Here is a 19279-nt window from a genome sequence, read left to right on the forward strand (position 1 = left end):
TTATCAGTTCTATCCCTTTTATGAAAGAGTCTGTCAAAAATGCAGTCCTGTAAGATGGTTATGATTTTAATCTCTCTAGATTGGAAAGGGAGCACAAGTGCTTTTGATTGCAAATGTTTGCTAAAAGTCAATACAGCTATTTTTCCCTCATATTCTTAAACAAATTAATAACATTTAGGGGAAAAAACACCTGAAAGTCTCAATATTATTTGTGAAACACCAAGGTAGTCTCAAATAATGAACATGTTCTGAAACAATTATTTTTTTCTAATTGGAGGAAAATGAATACATGTCAAATAACTTTGTACTGTAAAAAACATAATAATTCCCAGTCAACATTTAAATATATTAGGTGTATATACGTAAAGTGTATACTATACATACCACAGGATATGTGTATATGTGCACATATTATGGATTTCCATAGTTGAGCATGTTTCTGAATTATCCCTCGTAACAACAAACAGGAGAAGAAAACACCTGGGGTGCCCAAGGGCATCACAACAGATATGAAAACTGTATCGGTACAAAGCACATAATAGTACATGAAAAAGCGCTATGCCTGCATGAGCTGAATATTATTCACAGAGACAGATTTTCTCTAATGAATTTTGTTTTCTTATTGCTTCTAAAATAGAAAACGTAAGATGATGAGAGAATGAGACACATGCGCCACAAATATTTCGGTCCCTAGATGTGTTCAGTTACACACACACACACAAACGGCTTGGTGAAATTGTGACGGCTGTAGCATATGGGCAGGTATTGTTTTCTTACGTCTCTTGAACCCACAACCTGTGTTCTGCAGTAGGTCCATTCAGGCCAGAGGAAAGCGTCTCTCCAAATCCCTCTACAAGTTACTTACTGGGATTAGTTTAGTATGCAAAAGAGAAAAGAGAAAGGATTAGTTTAATGTGGAGAATCGGGAAAGTAGAAAGGAATGAAGAGGAGTGTGGGGAGGGAACTGCTATTTGGAGCCAGTTGGACCCCATTGCTCTCTTAATCACACCAGCATCAGCAATACTTTGTCTGGGTATACCAGACCCTCCTTGATGCTGAGAAACTGGGAATATTTAATAAGGTTCATTAACATACTCAGCATGCATTTCTAGACACATGGAGTATCTAGATTTTTTTACATCAGCCTAGATTCTTATGCTTAAAGGCTTTAAAAATGAACTACTTCCACACATTTTCTATTCTACTTGATTGGTTTGTTAAAGGTTTCTCTTTCATCCAAGTTTCACTTTGGTTGATTTTCAATACTTAATTCTACTTTCCATGAACTCTTCTCCCAGGCTTCATCTATCTCCTGAAAGGCTGATGCACTTAATACTTTCTCTTCTCATCCTGGAATTTTAAGAAGAGGTATAAATCTTATCTGCTGATTTGAATAACGCCACCTTGTATGTCATCTCTGGAAGTTTTCTTACTATTTTTCATGCTAATTTTGATAGCTAAAATTGCAATCTTAGAATGTCTTGTGCCCCCCCCCCCCCAGAGAACTGTACATGCAGGAAATATAAGAAACACATAAGCCCTTCTGGGATTCTATTTACTCCAAATAATGCTGTTTTGTTGCTGATTTTAAGAATTAGATGCAATAACTATACTCCACATCATTCTTACTAATAACTAGACCTATTTTATTTAGTGTATTGGATTGTGTTTATCAGTTGTAGAAACATAATCTGGAAAATCAGTTTTACTCATTCTGAATAGCCTAAGAAATGATATTCAGGGAAGCAGTTGTGAGAAACTGCATCAGAGTATCTTCAATACATGATCATCATCAGCTTTCCTATTTTCTCTAACCAGAAAATGTGTACCCTAACTAAGCCACTATGAAATGGCCTTTACCTCCTCTGTAAGCTTTGAAACTGCCACTCCTGTGCTCCTACCCCAACTATCTTTGCTGAACAAAACATACCTTCTTACCTATATCTACAGACACAAATCATAGGAAGCATCACTGACATGTTAAATTGACTTCAAATTGCTTAAGTTTGTTTTTTATTTTGGAGGGTGAGGTAGAGGGCCAGAGGGCTAGGAGGGTTATTCTATATGGATTACAACCTTTTAAAACAAGCTTTGTATAAGAAATAAAATAAAGAAGAGGAATGAAGATAGACTGAAGAACATTAGAGGAGGTAGACATAGAGTGATTATATTTTCAAGCAATACTATTCTCTTTATCACATGGATTCTGTAGAATAATCATCTATAATCTACTGTGTATATTTGTGTTCAAATTTGATATTCAGAAACATAAAGATCTGATCTCTAGCATTTTGAACTCCAACAATATAAAAACCAACACAAGATAATGTACCATAATGAAAGCAGTTTTGCCTATGTCATTCAATTATAATATTGGCAAGAAAAGAGGCAGTTTGAGAGGAAAGATAGATAGCTAAAATGTTGAGTTTGGGAACAGAGGTTATTTGAGGTGGTGGCAGCATTTCCAAAGAGAGATTCTTGCAATAGTAGAAAGCTAGCAATTGGAGTGCTGGTGGGAATATGTGACTGGTGAGTAAATTGGAGGATCATCAGCAGAGACTGGACAGTCAAAACACAGGGAATTCATGTAGATAAAAACATATCCTGGGGGAATTCTGGTAAGTATGGACCTGGAGGAGAAAGTGGAGCCATTAAAGAGGGAGAAAGAGTAATCAAAGACATTTTGAACACACGCTCTGTGCCTGGTACTGTGCTAAATGCTAGAGACACAAAGATAAATAAATTATGGTTTCTGCCCTCAAGTTCACAGTATGGTCCAAGGAAACAGATATTCTGGTAACTACTTGCAATAAAGATTATAACAGACATTTATGACAAGGACAGAGTAGACACATAGAAAGAAGCAATGAACTATGGGGAAAGAATAAGAAAAGCACACACTCACAGAACACTTTAGTAGATGCTTAGTAATGTTTAAAGTCTTTGCATAATTATTTTAAAATCTGTGCAGGTATATTATGAAGTAGATTCTAATATCATGCTCTTTTTACAGATCATGAGACTGAGGCATAGAGACCTTAAGTGACTTGCCCAGGATCTCACAGCTTTGAAGTAACAGAGCCGGCAGGCAGACTATTTCCAGAAGCTTTAAGAATACTCACCACACTTTAAAGGGAAAAAAATAGAGCATGAGGTGTTTGGCTTGGTAATGAGGAATGTGTTGGTAATGTTAGGTATTCAAGGTTGGAGAAAGGTATTCTAGACAAAGAAAAAAACATAAGCACAGAGCCATGCCATTGCAAGACATATTCTACAAGTAAGTCAGTATAACCTAGCTATTTAACACAGCATCCTGACTTGGAACCTAGCCTTGACAATAAGAAAATGCTGCTTTCAGCTGCTGTGTGGTTTATAGTATATTAAATTATCAAAACAATTTTCTATTTAGCTGGTGCCTCTATTGGTCTCACTTTTAACTAAATGCTATATAAAATTATCTTCTCAATCACTGGTATTTTACAAAACTATATCAAAATAAAATAAAAATAGAGAAGCAATGTCCTTCATCATCATCATGATCACCATCAATCTAAACAATCCAAAGTAGCTCAGTTTACTTTGATTTATAAAAGCACCATGCAGGCTCTGCCAAAACACAGACAAGAAATTTCTTCTTCTCTTCAACATGTAGCTGGTGTTTCTGCATTCCATCATAACCTTTATATACCAATTATCACGCCCAACTTTCCCTCTTGAACCATCATTTTCTATCCTCCCCAGCTAGCCCTGTCATCTCTCCCCCTTTCCTCTTCATAGTTCCCAATTTCCTTTTGTCAAATAGTTCTTCCAAATCTCTCAACTCATTCTCAATAACAGCCAACAGCACCAGCATCTTAAGGCAGAGAACACAAAACTGGGAGGTTGCTTTCTATGCTGCTGTGTGACAGAGCAATTATTACATTTCACTTAGCTGACCAGTCCAGAGATTAGATTGGAGATTGGCTGTCATACTGAAGTCTGGGTTCTGAAATATTTTCTCTTCTTGTAGGAGTGTTTTACCTGAATTTCTCTTTGATCCTTTTTTTTTTTTTTAGAGAAGCCTATGGAATGAAACAGCCCTGCTACATCTTTAAAATGTTTCCTCCTTTTCAGCTTCTGCAGTCCTGTTTCAACAAATTGAATTAGAGATGAATTTGTTGTGTTTGTCTATGGAAAAACACTCCTTTATAGTAGTGATAACTGTCAGGAGAGGAGAGAGAAAGGACTTTGTGAATATTTATTATACTTCAAAATGACTCATATGCTCATAAACCTAATGCCTTAGGGCCAGTTGGGAACCTTATGCATAGATTAGAAAAGGATTAAGAGCAGCAATTAATTTAGTAACAAGGATAAGTGAAATGGGAGTTTTTCTTGAGGGAACTCTTTTTAGAAAGTGTGTTCAATTTGTCCCCAGTTTCAGGTTTCCTTTGTTTCTTTTACCTGTTGACTTTAAACAATTCAGAATAGAACACTTCTGCCTTTGCATTCAGTTTACCTTATCCCTATGCTATATATAATTGACTTTAAGAGATACAATGTTCCTATTCTCAAGAACGTTACAGTCTCAATGGAGGGACATTACATCATATTGTAACTGCTTGTTTATTTGTTGTTAAAGAGCAACAGGATACAGGATGTTACTGTAGTGCATAGGAAGACCATGTGATGTTTCTTCTGTAAGCCAAGTTTCTTCTAGGCATCCTGGAGGAAGTGATTTCTAAGAGAAAACTTGAAGAATGACTCTGAGTTAGCTCAGTAAAGAGAACTACAGGTCAGTGGTTAAAAGTGCATGCTTAGGGGAAAGGCAGAGAGGACTGTGGTTAATACATCCTTCCATAAAAGTAACAAAAACACTGGAAATGGTCAAAATAAACTCTGGAAACTAACCAAATGCTTGCAACAATTCAAAGAGCATTTATGATAGAAAAGTTGCTAAATCCTGGTAAGAACATCAGACTTTGTGGTATTATAATTTAACCAACATCCACCTCCTTCTTTCTAGTTCTACAATAGCCTTGAAAACTAGTAACCTTGCAAACATGCTAGCTATGAGAACCAACAGGCTTGCAACAACCAGAGAAGGTAGACTGCATTCGGAGCTTCTCAAAGTCTCTTCTCTAAACCATTTTGACTATTTGACCTGACTGGCAGTTCTTTGGAAAAACCCCATTCACAGGGTGTTATTATCATACTTGACCTCCCAGCTTCAGCTCACTCCACAGGAAAAATTTTATCCCTAGGCAACTGTTTAACATTCCAGCTGCCTAAGGTACAAATACAAGTTGGGGCAAACAAGACCCTGACCAAAAACTTAAAAAGAAGACCTGGGAATGAGATATCCATAGGAGGCTTCGAGCTCTGGCACCTTATTGGGGATTTAGAAGGCTATGTGCGTGTTCAGGGCTGTGGGCATGCCCATGAAAGAATTAAAAATGCCTCACTCTTATCTTGGGCTGACCTTGAGACCTTGCACAATTAGGAAGTAAAGGCTAAACCAAAACTGTGTAAATATTGAAAGCATGCCCCAATACACAAACACAGAGCCCCTCAGAAGGCGAAATAATTATTGTTTCAAGACATTTAAGGACTTCTGTTCAATCATTAGCTGATCATTAACCTAACCAAGCATAATTAAGTGGCTGGAAAAGACATAGAATACAGACATTACCAAATTTGTCCAGAAAAGTCACAACAAACAGCAACAGGAACAACAGCAACAATGAATAGCAACCACAATAAACTCTAGGGAGGAATAAGTCTGATTTCTAGAGCTGTCACATAATTTTACCTGAAATATCTAGTTTTCAACAACAAAAAATATTTCAAGATATAGAAAAAAAAAGAGTATGGTCCATACACAGGTGAGAAAAAACTCAATAGAAACTGTTCCTGAGGCAGTCAAGATATTTGACTTACTAGAAAAAGACTTTAAATCAGCTATTATAAATATGCTGAGCTAAAAGAAACCATGTAAAAAAAAACTAAGGAAAGTATGACCACAATGCCTCACCAAAACAATTAAAATATAGAAATTACAAAACAGAATCAAATTGAAATTCTGGAACTGATATTGCAGTAACTGAAATGAAAATAATCTAGCAGAGGAGCTCAACAGCAGATGTGAGCAGCCAGGACAAAGAATCAGTACACTTGAAGATAGTTCAATTGAGATTATCCAGTCTAAGGAACATAAAGAAAAAAGACTAAAAAAAATGAAAAAACCTCAGGGACCTGTGGGATATCTTCAAGCATACTTACACATGCATAAAAAAAAAGAGAAGGGACAGATAGAATATTTGAAGAAATCACGGCTGAAATGTTCCCAAATTTGATGGAAAACATTAATCTACACATCCAAACAACTCAATAAAGTAGGATGAACTCTTTGAGTTCCACATGTACACACATCATAGTCTGACTGTTGAAATCCAAACATAAAAAGAGAATTATGAAAAGAAAAAAAAAGAAAAATGACTATAAAGTCATTAAATAGGAAAATTAAATAAAATTATTTGGGTGATTAAACCCATTTTTAAAAAACATAAATTGCAGATGAACCAGTTTGCAGGGCAGAAACTGAGACACAGATGTAGAGAACAAACGTATGGACACCAAGCGGGGAAAGCAGTGTGTGTGTGTGTGTGTGTGTGTGTGTGTGTGTGTGTGTGATGAATTGGGCAATTGGGATTGACATGTATACACTGATGTGTATAAAATTGATGACTAATAAAAAAATAAAATAAAATAGAATAAAATAAAATAAAAAAGAAAAACATAAATTGAAAATTTCAGAAACTTCAGTTGAATGTAGCACAGATAAAATCATAGCAGATTGTGGATTTACTTTATCCTCCACTACCATGATAACAAAATATTTTTTAACTATAAAATAAAAATACCTCTGAACAATTACTAACCAAATGTACAAATGTGCCAATTTAGGTACCTAGGGATATCATTTGAATATTAAACAATTAAACAAGACACTTGTTAAAAATCAGCATTGTTCAAAGTTCTATGAAACTTATTCTACACACATTCTTTCTAATGACAAAAGCACTTGATTCTGGTTACTTTATTCTACTTGAAATAATTCCATAATTTTTTCAATGCTCCAATTTCTTAATATAGAAAAAATCAACTGAAAAAAGGGGCACAAATTTTGGCAGTGTGGGTCAAATTCTTATAAACCTGAAGAAAGTAAAAAGAATATTAACAATAGTCTTAGGTATTCAAAATTTAAATCCAATTTGAAAAACAAATAATTGTTCTGTTATAGAAAATTAAAAATATGAAAATGAGAAAACTATTATCATGCTCTTGTTGAATGCATAATATGTAGGTTTCTACATTTGGCAGAACAATACATAGCACTGATACTAAGATTATCCAAGAAACTTTATGAAGATGATAATGCAACTTGTTTCATCTGGCAGAAATAAACACAATGTTTGATAACATTTATAGCTAAACATTTATGCAAAATACAATGGCGCAACATACTGTTAAAGATTTTAGGGTATGAAATCTAAAGCCAAATAATTAAAATTATAACAGATATGGTGAATTAAATAATTTGAACAAGATTAAAAATTCTAAATATAATTTGGTTATTTTAATATAGCAAAAGAACAGTGGATAGGAAAGTGACACAAAATGAAATACAAATGGAAATAAATTAACCTAACTGTATTTCAAATAAATAATGTGATCACATTGAAGTGATACTAACTCAAGGTACTTTTGAAAAGAGTATTTTGATCTTATGCCCTCAGAATAAATATAATTAGAACTATAAACAAATAGTGCATACTCTAGTTGGTTGATTTGTTTTCCCAGTGGATTGAGTTAGCAATTTTGAAACTATGTATATTGTGGAATTGATCAAATAAGTAAATATATTGTAGACAATTAGAGCCAGGTTTTTCATGGTTGGAGAAGAGAGTTTAAAATATGGAAACAGGAAAGCAAGAATAAACCCTCTTTTGTTTATTGGATTTTAAAGTATCAGTATTAATATATATTAGTCAATATAAATACATATAAATAACCCTGAATATATATATACACATATATAACCTTAAAAAGGATGCATATATGTATAATACACATACATATATATGTATAATACATATAAATATATATTTTAATATAGTATATTATTCAAATTATATGTAACTATTTTAATATATTATTATATTTTAATATATTATTTATATATATTTTAAATAATAGTGTATATATGGGACCTAGAAGCAATGATACACCATTAGCAATCAACAGCACATCTAGCACCCAGATCTTGGTTTCTAAATACCATTTTCCACTAATAGAAACCACATTCCTTGGGAAGGTTTGGAGCAGCGAAAGTACAATATAAGCCTGAAAGAACTTCTGCCAGAAAATGAGGAAATGCTCAAACAATGATTGACATGTTAAAAGGACACAGAAGTCAGTTTGAAGGGGCTAACATTGGCCAAATCAGGAATAATTTAAGAATCGCAATAAATGATGCAGGAACAGATAATCCAAATAATAAAATAAGAAATCACAAATTCATATTACCATATGTACATAAATAAAAATAAATAATTAAGGGAGAAGAGAAAACTCATCCTTGCAATAGCATCCCAACTAGTGAAATAGGAATGAAAAAATTAGAAAATCACCATTTGGCAACTAACATAACAATAATTGCTTTAGACAAGGGTCATCAGTGGACAGCAAAGCTAGTGAAAGATGAGAAATAAGATATCTAATCAGCCTCAAAATATCTCTCCAACAGATACTTATTAATTACAAAGGGAAAACTAGTAACTTCGTAGTGGAGAAACCTGGCAGACAACCCTTTAACCCAATGATCAAAGTTAACATCACCAGTAATGTGATGAATTGCCATCATGGACCTCATGATATATGATGGGAAGAACCACTATTGATTCTGTGATAACCCAGTCAAAAATGTGTAAATTGAATCTAATCAAAAGGAAAGATAAGGTAAACCTAAACTGAGGGATATATGACAAAGTAACTGGCCTGTACTGTCCAAAATGTCAAGAAAAAAAAAGATTTTAGAAAAGTTTCAGATTAAAGGAAACTAAAATGATGTGATACTGAAATGCAATGTGTGAATCCATAAAGGAGCCTGGACCAAATATTTCTTTTTCTTTACCTATGAAGGACATTAGTATGAAAAATGATGAAATTGAATAGGGCTGAAAATTACATAATATTATTTTATCATTTTTAAGTTCCTCATTTTGATAAGTTTACTGCTTTTATGTAATATAATATGTGTTTTAAGGAAATACATCTTGGGATATTTAGAGATAGAGGGAATTATATCTCCAACCTTTTCTCAAATAGCTCTGAAAAAATCATATATACATACATGAGAGAGGAGAGACAGAGACAGAAAGAGACAGAGACAGCAAATGTGCTAGGATAAAATTTTAACATTTGGGAGAACTTTGTGAAGAGTATATAGAAATTATTTAAGATTTTCACAGTATTTCTATAATTCTGACATTATTTCAAAATAAAAAGTAAAAAAAAAAAAAAAAGAAAATTTAAACTACGACTCAGTTTTTAAGATACAACTGCTGATGTGTGAATCAGTTAAAGCAAATAAAAATTAATAGATTTTTGAATTTCTGAAATGCAAATGTCTTTACATAGAACATTTATGGATATATTCTCTAGCAGATGTCACAAACAGAGAACTGTATATGTTTTTATTAGTCTACTTTCAAAACTGAATCTTAAGAAAATTAACTTGAGAGGCCAGGGATGCTATAATGTTATAAGTATTCATCAAAAGCATATAAATTTCAACAGGTCTTAAACAAAATCTCAGGTATCCTACTTTTCTTTTTCTGTATATTCTTTTTTTTTTCAGGTGTCATTTGTGATTTTTTTTCACATCTTTATTAGAGTATAAATGCTTCACAATGTTGTGTTAGTTTCTGTTGTATAACAAAGTGAATCAGCTATATGTATACATATATCCCCATATTCCCTCCCTCTTGAACCTCCCTCCCACCCTCCCTATCCCATTCCTCAAGCTCATCACAAAGCACCAAGCTGATCTCCCTGTGCTATGCAGCAGCTTCCCACTAGCTATCCATTTTACATTTAGTAGTGTATATATGTCAGTGCTACTCTCTCACTTCATCCCAGCTTCCCCTTCCCCCACCATCTCTGCGGGGCCCTCAAATCTGTTCTCTACGTCTGCACCTTTATTCCTGCTCTGCCACTAGGTTCATCAGTACCGCTTTTTAAAATTACATATATATGGGTGAGCATAGAGTATTTCTTTTGCTCTTTCTGACATACTTCACTCTGTATGACAGACTCTAGGTCAATCCACCTCACTACAAAAAACTCAATTTCGTTCCTTTTTATGGCTGAGTAATATTCCATTGTATATATGTGCCACATCTTCTTTATCCAGTCATCTGTTGATGGACATATAGATTGCTTCCATGTCCTTGCTATGGTAAATAGTGCAGCAATGAACATTGTGGTATATGTCTCATTGAATTATGGTTTTCTCAGGGTATATGCCCAGTAGTGGGATTGCTGGATCATATGGTAGTTCTATTTTTAGTTTTCAAGGAACATCCATACTGTTCTCCAGAGTGGCTGTATCAATTTACATTCCTACCAACAGTGCAAGAGGGTTCCCTTTCCTCCACACCCTCTCCAGCATTTACTGTTTGTAGATTTTCTGATGATGCCCATTCTGACTGGTGTGAGGTGATACCTTATGGTGGTTTTGATTTGCATTTCTCTAACGATTAGTGATGTTGAGCATCTTTTCATGCATTTCTTGGCCATCTGTATGTCTTCATTGGAGAAATGTCTATCTAGGTCTTCTGCCCACTTTTGCACTGGGTTGTTTGTTTTTTTGATATTGAGCTGCATGAGCTCCTTGTATATATTGCAGATTAATACTTTGTCAGTTGCTTCATTTGTAAATATTTTCACCCATTCTGAGGGTTGTCTTTTTGTCTTGTTTATGGTTTCCTTTGCTGTGTAAAAGCTTTTAAGTTTCATTAGATCCCATTTGTTTATTTTTGTTTTTATTTCCATTTCTCTAGGAGGTGGGTCAAAACGGATCTTGCTGTGATTTATGTCATAGACTGTTCTGCCTATGTTTTCCTCGAAGAGCTTAATAGTGTCTGGCCTTACATTTAGGTCTTTAATCCACTTTGAGTTTATTTTTGTGTATGGTGTTAGGGTCTGTTCTAATTTCATTCTTTTACATGTAGCTGTCCATTTTTCCCAGCACCACTTATTGAAGAGGCTGTCTTTTCTCCATTTTATATTCTGGCCTCCTTTATCAAAGATTAGATGACCATATGTGCATGGGTTTATCTCTGGGCCTTCTATCTTGTTCCATTGATCTATATATTTTTTGTGCCGGTACCATACTATATTGGTGACTGTAGCTTTGTAGTATAGTCTGAAGTCAGGGAGCCTGATTCCTCCATCTCCGCTTTTCTTTCTCAAGATTGCTTTGGCTCTTTGGGGTCTTTTGTGTTTACATACAAATTGTAAAATTTCTTGTTCTAGTTCTGTGAAAAATGTCATTGGTAATTTGATATGGATTGCATTGAACTTGTAGATTGCTTTGGGTAGTATAGTCATTTTCACAATATTGATTCTTCCATTCCAGGAGCATGGTATATCTCTCCATTTGTCTGTTATCTTTGATTTCTTTCATTAATGGTTTATAATTTTCTGAGTGCAGGTTTTTGCCTCCTTAGGTAAGTTTATTCCTAGGTATTTTATTCTTTTTGTTGCAATGGTAAATGAGAGTGTATCCTTAATTTCTCTTTCAGATTTTTCATCATTAGTGTATAGGAATGCAAGAGATTTCTGTGCATTAATTTTTTATCCTGCAACTTACCAAATTCATTGATTAGTTCTACTAGTTTTCTGGTAGCATCTTTAGGATTCTCTATGTGTAGTATCATGTTATAAGCAAACGGTGACAATTTTACTTCTTCTTTTCCAATTTAGATTCCTTTTATTTCTTTTTCTTCTCTGATTTCTGTGGCTAGGACTTAAGTACTATGTTGAATAATAGTGGTGAGAGTGGACAACTGTCCTGTTCCAGATCTTAGAGGAAATGCTTTCAGTTGTTCACCACTAAGAATGATGTTTGCTGCCGGTTTGTCATATATGGATTTTATTATGTTGAGGTAGGTTCCCTCTAAGCCCACTTTCTGGAGAATTTTTTATAATAAATGGGTGTTGAAATTTGTCAAAAGCCTTGTCTGCATCTATTGAGATTATCGTATGTTTTTTATTCTTTAATTTGTTAATATGTGTATCAAATTGATTGTTTTGTGTGTATTGAACAATCCTTGCATCCCTGGGATAAATCCCACTTGATCATGGTGTATGATCCTTTTAAAGTGTTGTTGGATTCTGTTTGCTAGTATTTTGTTGAGGATTTTTGCATCTATATTCATCAGTGATATTGGTCTATAATTTTCTTTTTTTGTGATATCTTTGTTGGTTTTGGTATCAGGGTGATGGTGGCCTCATAGAATGAGTTTGGGAGTGTTCCTCCCTCTGCAATTTTTGGGAAGAGTTTGAGAAGGATGGATGTTAGCTCTTCTCTAAATGTTTGATAGAATTCACCTGTGAAGCCATCTGGCCCTGGACTTTTGTTCATTGGAAGATTTTTAATTGCAGTTTCAATTTCATTACCTGTGATTGGTCTGTTTATATTTTCTAATTCTTCCTGGTTCAGCCTTGGAAGTTTGTACTTTTCCAGGAATTTGTCCATTTCTTTCAGGTTGTCCATTTTATTGGCATATAGTTGCTTGCAGTAGTCTCTTATGATCTTTTGTATTTCTGCAGTGTCAGTTGTAATTTCTCCTTTTTCATTTCTAAGTTTATTGACTTGCATCCTCTCCCTTTTTTTCTTGATGAGTCTGGCTAAAGGTTTATCAATTTTGTTTATCTTCTCAAAGAACCAGCTTTTAGTTTTATTGATCTTTGCTATTGTTTTCTTTGTTTCTATTTCATTTATTTCTGCTCTGATCTTTATGATTTCTTTCCTTCTATTAATTTTAAGTTTTCTTTGTTCTTCTTTATCTAATTGCTTAAGGTGTAAGGTTAGATTGCTTATTTGAGATTTTTCTTGTTTCTTGAGGTGAGCTCAAAGTGCTGTGAACTTCCCTCTTAGAACTGCTTTTGCTGCATCCCATAGGTTTTGGATCATCGTGTTTTCATTGTCATTTGTTTCTAGGTATTGTTTGATTTCTTCAGTGATCTCTTGGTTATTTAGCAGTGCACTGTTTAGCCTACATGTATGTGTGTTTTCTACTGTTTTTTCCTGTAATTGATTTTTAATCTCATAGCATTGTGGTCAGAAAAGATGCTTGATATGATTTCAATTTTCTCAAATTTTCCAAGGTTTGATTTGTGGCTGAAAATATGATCTATTCTGGAGGATGTTCCATGGGCACTTGAGAAGAAAGTGTATTCTTTCGCTTTTGGCCGAAATGTCCTAAAAATATCAATTATGTCTATCTGGTCTGTTGTGTCATTTGAAGCTTGTGTTTCCTTATTTATTTTCTGTCTGGATGATATGTCTATTGGTAGAAGTGGGGTGTTAATGTCCCCCACACTTATTGTGTTACTGTTGATTTCTTCTTTTATGGCTGTTAGCCTTTGCCTTATATATTGAGGTGCTCCTATGCTGGGTGCAGTAATATTTATAATTGTTATGTTTTCTTCTTGGATTGATCCCTTGATCATTATGTAGTGTCCTTCTTTGTCTCTTGTAATAGTCTTTGTTTTAAAGTCTATTTTGTCTGATATGAGAATTGCTATTCCAGCTTTCTTTTGATTTCCATTTGCATGGAATATCTTTTTCTGTCCCCTCACTTTCAGTCTGTATGTGTCCCTCGGTCTGAAGTGGGTCTCTTGTAGACAGCATATATACGGGTCTTCCTTTTGTATCCTGCTGCCCCCGCCAACCTATTGCTCCCTCCTAACAGCCTCCACCACCACCATACATACAAAGCAAAAGCTTCAAGTCTCCCTGAAGCTACAAAATTTTCCTTCTTTAAGAATGTCAGGGCTTCCCTGGTGGCACAGTGGTTGAGAGTCCACCTGCCAATGCAGGGGACACAGGTTCGTGCCCCGGTCCGGGAAGATCCCACATGCTGCGGAGCAGCTGGGCCCGTGAGTCATGGCCGCTGAGCCTGTGTGTCCAGAGCCTGTGCTCCACAACGGGAGAGGCCACAACAGTGAGAGGCCCATGTACCACAAAAAATAAAGAAAGAAAAAATAAAGATCAGCAGCTATTGACTCCCCAGTCTTTGTTAGATTGCCAATTATAGTAAAAATGTACCAATGTCTTTACCGTTGGTGGTGCAGCATGGCATGCAGGATCTTAGTTCTCTGACCAGGGATCAAATCCATGCCTCCTGCAGTGGAAGCCCAGAGTCCTAACCACTGGACTGCCAGGGAATTCCCACCATCGACTGCTAAGATAATTGCCTGGTAGAATCACTGGTCATAGAACATCTTGCAATCATGAGGCATGGTATTAGTTTGCTAGGGCTGCTATAACAGAGTACCACAAACCGGGTGACTTAAACAGCAGAAGTCTATTGACTCATATTTATGGGACTAAAATTCTAAGATCAAGGTTTTGGTAGGTTTGGTTCATTCCAAGGACTATGAGAGAGAATCTGTTCTATACCTCTCCCTTAGCTTCTGGTGGTTTGCTGGAAATTTTTGGCATTTCTTGGCTTTTAGAAGTATCACCCTTATCTTTACATATTATTCTTCCTATGTGTGTTTCTCTGTGTCCAGACTTATCCTTTTTATGAGGACACCAGTCAGATTGGATTTGGGCCCACCCTAATGACCTCATCTTAAGTAATTACATCTAAAACAACCATATTTCCAAAAAGTCACATTCTGAGGTACTTAGGGTTAGGATTTCAACATATGAATTTTAGGGGGACACAACCCAACCCATACTTGCATGAATTACTTTCTACTCAAAATAGTATCATTTCCAGCATGATTGATGAAGATACTCTTTTTCTCATTGCTTATTATTAATGACCAGAAATCTGGAAGAACTATAACAAATGCTGATATTCTCAGTTCAGGTTATGCTATGCCTTCTGCATTGAATGTTTTGATAAGATGCTCTCTATGACATAACTTTACAAGTTGAACAAATTATATAATTGACCTGATTTTAAATAAATTACCTAGTGGTTGCCACATAGTAAATGCTCAAAAATGATAACAGTTCATATTAAATATAGCAATTTTAAACCATTTTCTGATAACTTATTCATAGTAGTATCTCAGTGCACATTTATTACATATTACACAGTAAAGGAAGTACTTGATTCGGACAGGAGAACAGATGTAGCAAAACAATTTGATATAACTCCCACTGCATTATCCATAAATTAAAAATGTCTGTCATTCTGCAAATTGGACTAATTTGATAATATTTAAAATGAGCTAGTGGATGTTCTGGTGGGTGTAATTGGTAGGAGATTTGAGCATATGATAGGCATACTTATCACAATGAAATTAAAATAGAAGAATTTGGATATTCCCTTTTAAATTCACTGTAACATGATGTGAAGTATTAGTTAAAAGAGCAAGTATTTTTTGAACTTGAACATATTCCAAATGTTGAATTGACACTTGGTATACAGAGGTGATTAAAACAGACATGCTTACTTTCACACTTGTTCATAAGTCTTTTATTAATCATATTTCACTTTAATGGATCACAGTAGAAAATGGAAACTGTTAATGTAATAAAATCATTAATTTTTATAGTAAGCCTCTTTACATGTTTTTTAAAAACACTCTATTAACTATTATATAATAACTGCGAAACCCTTTCCCAGCTTAGGAGAATATGATGCAATACTTTTTAAAAAATAGCATCTTCAAAGGTAACATTTGGCTCACAAATACTGAAAATTGAATTTAATAATTTAAAACCATAATTTGACTGAAATACAATACTATAAATAACATTTGATTATTAAGAAATAATTTTCACTTTAAGACTGAATGGAAATTATTATGTTTCAAAGGTATTTTTAAAGCATTCATACCCAGGAAGTATGCCTTCAAAAAATATTAAACCTTACAGAACAAAATATCAGCATGGAATTTAGTACCAATTGCATCTACATTGCCAGCTCCACTCTTTGCCTGGTTCACTACCTTCCACAGATTTGCACTTAACTAAGCTTTAAATACAGGGTTCCTTTATAGTCTAAGGGAGAAAAAGTAGTCTTCAGCTTTGCAACTAACTTTCCATCTGTACGTGTTCCAACTAAACTACCATGTATATGATCCACAATGGCAGGCAGAATTCACCTGATGTCAACATGGTAACACAATTATATGCAAATATTTTTCTACCTTCAATTTGAAAAGTTGATTTGAAAAATCAAAATTAAAGATTATACACTATTGGGGATTCCCTGGCTGGCCAGTGGTTAGGACTCCATGCTTTCACTGCCAAGGGCCTGAGTTCAATCCCTGGTCAGGAAACTAAGATCCCACAAGCCACACAGCACAGCCAAAAATATATCTATATCTGTATCTATATCTATATCTATATCTATATCTATATCTATATCTATCTATCTATCTATATACTATTATTTTCACTTCCTGAAATTATTGTCATATGTGAGCAAGGAAATATGTACAAGGATACTGTTTGTGTAATTTTTTTATATTAACTGAAGATTGGAAACAAGTTAAATGCCTATCAATAGAAGACTGGTGAAATAAATTATGGCATATCCACCTAATGAAGAATTTTGCAGCAATTCCAAAAAAAGAAGCCTACTCTATAATGTACATGTAGGGAAGTATCTTCAACATACATATTAAATGAAGAAAAGTAGTAAGACAGTATGTACAATATTCTTTGTATAATCAAAATTATGTTGTATGGTCGTAGATATTTCAAGGAGGATATGTAAGAGACTGTTAACATTAGTTATTTTGGGGGATAAGAAAGAAAGGCAGGAATAATTATGGTTCTTAAGTTCAAGCAGGATTCCAGTTAGGCAAGTTGCCTGTTTGATTATAGGAATTAGGCACATGCCTATACATAGTTAACTGACAGCCACTTGTCAACCACGTGATAGTCAAGAGGTACAGCATGAGCATTAACCAGTCAGCAGAGATACCAGCAGTAAAAAAATCAGCAGCACAGGTGAGTATCTGTCGAATACCAATCCTGCTTCTCAATCGACTTACTATGTGAGTTGGATTGGTAGTATCCTTTGCTAATGAAATTGCTGAAATACTGAACTGAAATTGCTGAAATACTGAACTGATTAACCAAAACCCTCTCGACATTTAAGGCATTTGTCATTATTCACAAGTCCACCCCCCATTCCCATCCCTGCCACAGGTTAACAAATTATAAATCATAACATCCAAACAGTCCAATGGAGAAAACATCAACAAGTGATTCCCAAGATAAAAGAAACCCTGTTTGCCCCCTTTGTTTGACAGCAAGAGAGACAGAATATAATTCTGGAAAACCAATAATTTACTTCAAAGCCAAACAGGAAAAAATAATGCATTGGCCACTAGATGGCCCTCATATATTTTTCCCACTATTATAATAAGAACGTGAAAGAAACAAAACAAGTGAAAGAGAAATATTTAATAAAATAATGTATGATTCTTTATCTTTTGCCTGAATACTCACAAGTAGAAATTATGACTCCTTACTTATCACTTATTTAGCGTATCTTCATAATGCAGAACTAGTGAAACTCTCCTACATTTTATCAGTAACCTTTTCAACGGTTCCTATTAAAATATTTTAAGAATTAAAAGTTGTTATGTTTAACTTCTGGGCCACATCAAAATTCTTCATCTGATTTTGTCCCTGATGGCTAGCAATAGCATTATTTTCTTTCTTAGTTTTGAGTCCCTGCTATGATTCCCATAGAATCTAGTTCGCTCTCTAAGTAAATCTTTCCTCTTCTTAAAACTTTCTGAGTTTAAATTTAGAACATAAGCAAGTCATTTACTTACAGGTACACATAGCTTTCTCTCATTTACCATATGGTATATATTAAAACCCAATAATTTTTTCACGTAAAAATGACAGTTAAAATGTCAGCTGATTTGTATTTCATTTAGCTCATAATCTATTTAACAATCAGCTGCTTCTAAAGAGGTGCTTTCGTTATTGTGCATTTATAATGGAAATATCTGAGATGCCCCAAAATAGTAAAGAATAAGTGATTGCCTTAATGAATAATCATCTGTAGTTTGGCTGGTTACAGAATACCGATGTGTATCACATTTCACTAATGATCATTACCTTGATTTTCTCATTTTCTGCTTTCCAGAAGGAAAGGGCTTATCAGTTCCACGTCCTGTAAAACTTTAAATAGAAAACAAATGTAAGCTTTCCTTGCAAATTATATTTTCTCCATATGCTACCCAGTTCAAGAACTCAAGTCTGGGTACTTACAGCCCAAAATCATGCCCCACAAAATCATCTGTTTAGAAAATCTTCAATTGTGACTTCACATTTTTATGTACAATTTCCTGTTAGATTCTGTTCCCTAAGGGCTTTGGGCACTATTGAAAAGACGTGAGGTGCTGCATGCTACTTTTACTACCTCTTTGCCACTTGTTGGTCAGGCTTGCTTCTTTTGTTCAGCTCTTTATTTTTTTCTGAGCCCTTGGAATCTGCTTAATTCTGAGGTTTTAGAGTATGAGAATTAAAAACCATTGTGTCGCATAAATACAACTCTATGGCAGACTACCTACCCTAAAATTTGGCCTTTGGAAAAGGAGAGGCTGGAAAAGTGACTGAAACATTTCTTTGAGTCTATAAAAGGTTTTCTCCCTGCTATACTACCAAAATGGCAAGGAGATTTCAAAACTGCACTGCAGCAACTAAATCAGCAGGTTTTCAATGCACTTAGATCTTTCTCATTCCTCAGGAGTAAGTTATCACATGAAGGCTAAAATAAGCCCAATTTTGTTTGTTTCCTTGTTTGTTTTACATGTTAAGAAGTCATTACATGCAACAAAATATGACCATGAAAAAATATTGTCTATGTACAGGTAAATGTGCTTTGTTGACATTCTCCAGCTAGTTATAAAAAAACAAAAAATCAAAAAAAATTCCTTAAATCCAGTGGGGCACTGAGACACATTGCCCTCATGTCAGTTCCCAGGGTGATTTCCAGGTTTTTGCATATAATAGTCT

Source organism: Neophocaena asiaeorientalis, unplaced genomic scaffold, assembly GCF_003031525.2.
Source record: "Neophocaena asiaeorientalis asiaeorientalis breed wild unplaced genomic scaffold, Neophocaena_asiaeorientalis_V1.1 scaffold604, whole genome shotgun sequence".
In the NCBI taxonomy this organism is placed as follows: Eukaryota; Metazoa; Chordata; class Mammalia; order Artiodactyla; family Phocoenidae; genus Neophocaena; species Neophocaena asiaeorientalis.